The sequence below is a fragment of the Elephantulus edwardii genome, unplaced genomic scaffold (genome assembly GCF_000299155.1).
Source record: "Elephantulus edwardii isolate Elephantulus edwardi_28Jun2011 unplaced genomic scaffold, EleEdw1.0 scaffold00126, whole genome shotgun sequence".
NCBI classification, from domain to species: Eukaryota; Metazoa; Chordata; class Mammalia; order Macroscelidea; family Macroscelididae; genus Elephantulus; species Elephantulus edwardii.
Window position 1 is genome coordinate 3,512,535 of NW_006399876.1, and position 6,176 is coordinate 3,518,710.

Genomic DNA, 6,176 nt, shown 5'->3' on the forward strand with positions numbered 1-6,176 from the left:
GTGTGTGTGTGTGTGTGTGTGTGTGTGTGTGTCTGCGCAGCCCTGCGGCCAAGGGCTGAGGATTTAGGTTTTAAAAACTTTTTATTTGCGTACAAGTTATTCTAAGGGTGGTAAGAAATCTGCTGAATAAATCACACTAGATTTGATTTCTCTCAAAGTTTTGCCTTGAAAAAATTCTCTCATCTTCACCCGCCAGCCTCCTCCTCACACGTTTGAAAACATTATTTGGAAAGCAGACCAGCCTATGCCTTTTGGTTGCTTTCCAGGAGTTCTAAAAGTAATCCGTTCTTGCCGCTTCTTTTAATTTTTTTTTTTTTTTATTCCTCCTCTTCTTCAAGGAGAACTTCTTTTTCTTAAGAACTTCATTGTGTTTAATTGATGACTAATTTCTTGAATGGCTCTGACCTTCTGCACAGTAACCCAGCGTCCAGCCATTTGTACCCTGGAAATTCCCACCTCCCTCCAGCAACAGCGCTGGGGGCCCTCTCACCGGGGAACCAGCCCTGGACAACCCTGAGCTCCCTCTGACCAGGGCATGATGAGGACAGTGTCCTCCCTCTCAACTGCCCTGGATACCCTTCCACGGATGCAGTTGGGGGCAGGGAGCAGCCTGGGGGAACCAGGACTCCCAGGGCTGGGGGCTTCACCCACTGGGGTTTGGACCAAGTAACTTCCAGGTGCCACAGGACAGAAACCCTAGGTGTGGGATCACTCCAGGTGGGGCTGCACTGAGCAGGGCTGGACGGCCCAGGGCCACTTCTCCACTTCTCCAGCACCCCCCACTGGTGACCCTGTTCGCAGTGGGGCAAGGCTCTGGTGCCTTTCAGGAGGGCTGACGTGTCCCGGCCCTTCAATTGCTAACCAGGAACCTTCCTCCCTAACAGACTGTGCAGGTGCTGGCCGGCTCCATGATCATGGTCCTGGGGCTCACTTTGGGGTACATGCCCATCAGCTATCACTTCAGTCACATTGTCTCCGTCTTAGTGACTTCACTGTACCCCTTTGTGGGGGCCAAGTGTGTGAGTACAGGGTTCTCTTGTGGGCCAGTTGGCCTCTGGGGTGGACAAGGGGTCAGGCTGCTTCCTTGTCACCTTGTGATGTCCCACAGGAAGTAGAAATTCAGGCATGGACCTTGGTTTGGGGGTGACTAGTCACAGGGAGGGCATGGGAGCCTTTGTCAGAATGGAAGCTGCAGTGTCTCTGCCCCCATCCCCTGGAGTCCCTGCTCTCACACCCCCTCTAGGACCCTGGACACTGAGCCCTCCCCACCATTCCCTGCTTGTACCTCCCTCCCAGGCTTCACGAGTCATGTGGATGTCAGAGGGGCTGTTTTGTTCCCCTCTAAGCACCAGCCTGTCAGCTGTAGTCCTCTAAGGCCGCTTGGACAGAAACCCCACCCTGGCGACTCTGACAGACAGAAATGGGGCTAGAAGGTGAAGTTCGGGGCCAGCTTTCTCCCCGTGTCAGCTCTGGAGGAAGCAGTTCATCTTCTTGCCACATCTTGGAGATCTGCATGTGTTCTGACTCAGTCGCCCCTGGGTCTAGGGGATTCTCAGCACAGGGGCCCGGGGTCTGCTCCCAGTTCTCCTTGCTGGTAGAAGGTCCCTCTGAGCCCTGTTTGTTTGGTTAATCTCTTTCACGTCTCAGAAGATTGTCTTGAGATCCAACCCAATGCTGTAGATTGCATCCTGCCTCCTTAAGCTGCCACTGACCCTGCCTCGGATCCGTGTCACACTGGATAATGACATCACCTCACAGAACCGAAAATAGTGACTTCACACGGACACAGATTTGGGGGGACCCAGCTCAGTCCATGACACTTTCCTTCCATATAGTCATTGCCTTGGCCTCTAGCTCTGCTGCCATGGAAACACCGCAGGTCAGCGACTTCGGGGACAGAAACATGTTTTGCACTGATCTGGCCGCCGCGGGCCCTGATCGGTCCTCCACCTGGTCTGCTGGTGCGGCCCTCTCTCCCAGATCCTGGGAGATCTTCGAGCTTCCCTGCGGTGTGTGTGCCCCGTGGGTGTTTCTGCTCTGCTTTTTATAACTCAGAACTCAGATAGAGTTTAAGACCTTAGAAGAGAACAAACAGGTTTGTCCTGGAGTGGGTTAAATCAGGCTGCTCCTTGGAGGCAGGGATTCTGAAACTCTGCCTCATATACTGTGGGCATGTTGTCAAGAGGGACCAGTCATTGGAGAAGGGCATCATGCCGGGAAGGGTTGAGGGGTCGGCACAGGAGAGGAAGACTTTGGATGGGTTGCCAAGTGACTGTGGTAATGGGGTCAGGTGTGATGGACACAGTGAGGTTGGTTCAGGATGTGATGAGGAAGATGAGACCCAGGAGAGATGCCTTGAGAGTAAACCGAGAGTGCCTCTTTAGTAAGAGGAAGGGGTTACACTGGCAGGAGCTCCAAGGAGATGAAATTCCAAAACGGCTGGGCTCCCAGAACTGCATTGTTCGGGGCCTTTTGTAGGGATACAGACAAAGGAATGATTGGGGCACTGTCTCATGGGTGGGTCCCAATTTACAGGGGAAAATGTACAAGGTGTTAGGTTTTTACAGCCTTAGGAGGGGGAGTGGGTCCTGTCGTCCTTGAGAGGGGAGGGGATGTGCTCCCAGGCACGATTCTCACTTTCCACACATGGGGGACTGTTTCTCTGTTCAGTGTCATAAGAAGCCTGAGATCGTGCAGAGTTGCAGCTCCTGGCACTGTCTGGAGGGCTGGGAGCTCGTGCTCCCTCTCCCTTAGAAGTCCCCCCCAGGAGAGCAGCCCCTCCTCAGCAGGGCAGGGCTCAGAGCTGAGCTCATAGGGTCCCTATGAGTCATAGTCAACTTGGCTGCAAGTAACGACAAACGTAATGAAAGAAAACGGGATTTCCAAACAAAGCCACAGGTGCCAGGGTTGGGATGTCCATGTGTTCTGGGGATATGTTCAGTCTCTGGATGGGCCCCCTGAGAATTGTGTACCCCACAGGACTGTCCCTGGACTGGGTGGGGGACAAGATGATTTCATGGCAGGCCGCTGGGTCTGCCCCCTGGTGTGGACACTGACCTGTCACCTCTTCTCTCCTGAAGTTTATAATTTCCGGGTCATTGTCCATCATGTCAAAGAAGATGTTCAACACGTCCTTGGTGAGTGGGCAGCGGGGCTTCGTTGGTGAGAGGATCAGGCCTCCGGCCCTCGGCCTGCACACGGAGGGACCCATTAGTCCGGGTGTCCGGCCCTCAGGCAGCGGCCGGGCCAGGACCCCACGTGGCCAGCCCCTGGGCCCCACCCTGCCCGGGGTCTGCTCTGCGGGAGGGCTGATCCCCCTCCGGGTTCTCGCAATGTCACCCCAGCCCACTGTTCTCGGTGCTAACAAGGCACCTGCATGTCAGGCCTCAGTGATGTCTGGGGGGGAAAAGCACTCTGAGGCACTGACCTGTCCACGTGCTCAGGGATGGCGAGAGCCAGGACCGGCCTGCCTGAGGCTCCCCTGTCCCCGGGGAGGTGACTCGGCTCAGAGGGACCCCATGTGAGCTCCACGGGTGTCCAGGGTCTGGTTATTGGAGGCACATGTCCAGGCCTCTGTCGTGAGGTGCCTCTGGGTGGTGGTGAACCTCTTACAGTTCTGTCAGAGCTGAGCGTAGTGGCCATTTGCGCTGCACTGGGCCTCCTGACCAGGATGAGGACCTGCATCTGGAACTGGACAATTGTTCCTAGGAGCTACGCTGGAGGCAGAGTGGGGGACAGGCCACTGGCAGACTGAGGCCCCCTTCATAGACCTAGACCACTCCTATTCCCCATCTTCAGCCTCCACTGGATATAAATGATTGTGCCCCCCAGAGACACCTGCCCATGGTCCCCTATGCAGATGGCCCACCTTACAGAGCAGAGGTGGGGGGGGGGGGGACATAATGGGCTGGGAGCCATCCAGGTGGCAACAGAACCACCTGGTTCTTGGGGAACCACTCTGTGGTGAGGAAAAGGGGCTTCCTCAAAGGCCACCATGTCCCATGCTCCCTGCTCCAGGGGCCGAGACCCCACAGAGGCTGCCCACCCAGAAGTTCCTTCACCTAGCAGGGGTCTGGTGTCCAGCTAGAGGGCAGACAGAGGACAGAGTGCATCCCACCAAACAGTCCTGGGGGCCGGGCCTCAGCTATGGGCACACACTCCTGTGGGCTTTGGGAACAGGCTGGCTGGAGCCATGTGTCACTCACAGAGTGTTCCCCTCCAGGCCTGGAGCAACCTGACCACTAGCATCCTGAGCCTGGTGGTCGCGGCCCTCGGCTTCATCGTCCTAGCCTTCAACCTGACCTCTGTGCCCCCCGCCCAGAAGGTGTGTCTAGGGAGCACGTCTTTCACGAAGAAAGATCTGTTCTCCTTTATAAAGCCCAAGGCCGTCAACTGCTTCATGGCCAGCTTCAGTCTGCGGGTGAGTGCCTCTCGACAGAATGTTCTAGACTGTCGCTGTTAGTCCTGCAAACAAACTGTGACTCACAGCGACTCCACGAGGACAGAACGAAGCCCTGCCCAGTCCCGCGTGGTCCTCGCAACCTCCACCGGGCTTCAGGCACTGTCACAGTCACCACACCTACCCGCCTTGTTGATGACCTTCTTTTACAAGCCCTACTCTTCCATGATAAAGAAGCATAATGTCCTTCTCCAAGGACTGGCCATCCCTGATGACACACCCAAAGTCCATGAGACAACGTACCATCATCCTGGCTTCCAGTGAGCACTCTGGCTCCTTCTGAGATGTGTTTGTCCTTCTGGTGGCCCGTAGGATACTCGGTTCTCTTTACCAAAACACAATCCAAAGGCATTGTCTCTTCTTTGTTCTTCCATACTCGCCGTCCAGCTTTAATGGGTGTGTAGTTGTTGTTGTTATGTGCCGTCGAGTGACCTGCGACTCATAGCTACCCTGTGTACAACAGCCCTAAACCCTGCACTATTCTGTGCCAATCTCACTGTCTCCGACACATCTAACCCCATTACTCCAATCACTGAATCAATCCATCTCATCGAGGGTCTTCCTCTCCTGTGCTGTCCCTCCACCCTCCCAAGTATGACATCCCTCTCCAAGGACTGATCTTGTCTTGGAACATGTCCAAAATATGTCAGATGGAGCTTCAGAATCCTTGGCTCCAAGGAGCAGCCTGGTTTCACCCTTTTCAGGATGAACCTGTTTGTTTTCCTAGCAGTCCATGGTATATTCAACACTCTTCTCCAGCACCAAAGCTCAAAGGCATCAACTCTCTTTCTGTCATCCCTAGTCATTGTCCAGCTCTCTGATGCATAACAAGTGATTGCAAAGACCATGACCTTTATCAGGTGCACCTCTGGAGAGGTCTCTGATAGCAGACTTTCCCAGTGCAATTCATCTTTTAATTTCCTGACTGCTGGTACCAAGAGTGTTGATTGTGCAGCCAAGCAAACTGAAGCTATCAACAATCTCAATCTCTTCATCATCTATCATCATGCTGTCAATCAGCCCAGTGGTGAGAATCTTTATTTTCTTGATGTTGAGCTTCAATCCATAGGGTATATGAAGCAACTGAAAAAACGACCAACCAGCCAGATTTTGAAAGAGGCCCGGCACTGGTCTGTGTCTTCTGATATCTTGACTGCTATTACCATGGGTGTTGGCTGTGGGTCCAAGTGAAGTGAAATCTTGACAATGTCAATCTTTTCCCCATCACGATGTTGCCTGTTGACCCAGTGGTGAGGATGTTTGATCTTGAAGTGGAACCCAGCTTGAAGGCTGTGGTCTTTGAGCTTTATCTGGAGGCCAGAAGTTCGAGGTCGGGCATCTTCTGCGTGGGCCCCTGGGGCCTGAGGGAGATGTGGGTGAACTTGTCTCTCCCCGTTTGCCCTGGTGTCTGACTTCGTTCATATGTCTGTTAACTTCTATAAAAAAACACCTAAAAGAAACAGGACCAGGACCCACTTCCTTAACTGGTGGCATCTGCAACTTCCCCCCACCCCCTGTTTGGGGAATGAAAACCGAACTCACTGCCATCTGGCCAGTTACTGCTCCCAGTGACCCTGCTGTGACTCAGTAGGGCTGTGCCCCAAAGAGCTTCCTGAGCTGGACTTTTCATGATGGCTGTTAGGATTTGAATGAGTCAACCTTACAGCCCACTTTGCTCCCTTTCTCCATCCCCCCTTCCTCTATCCCCCCCCCCCCT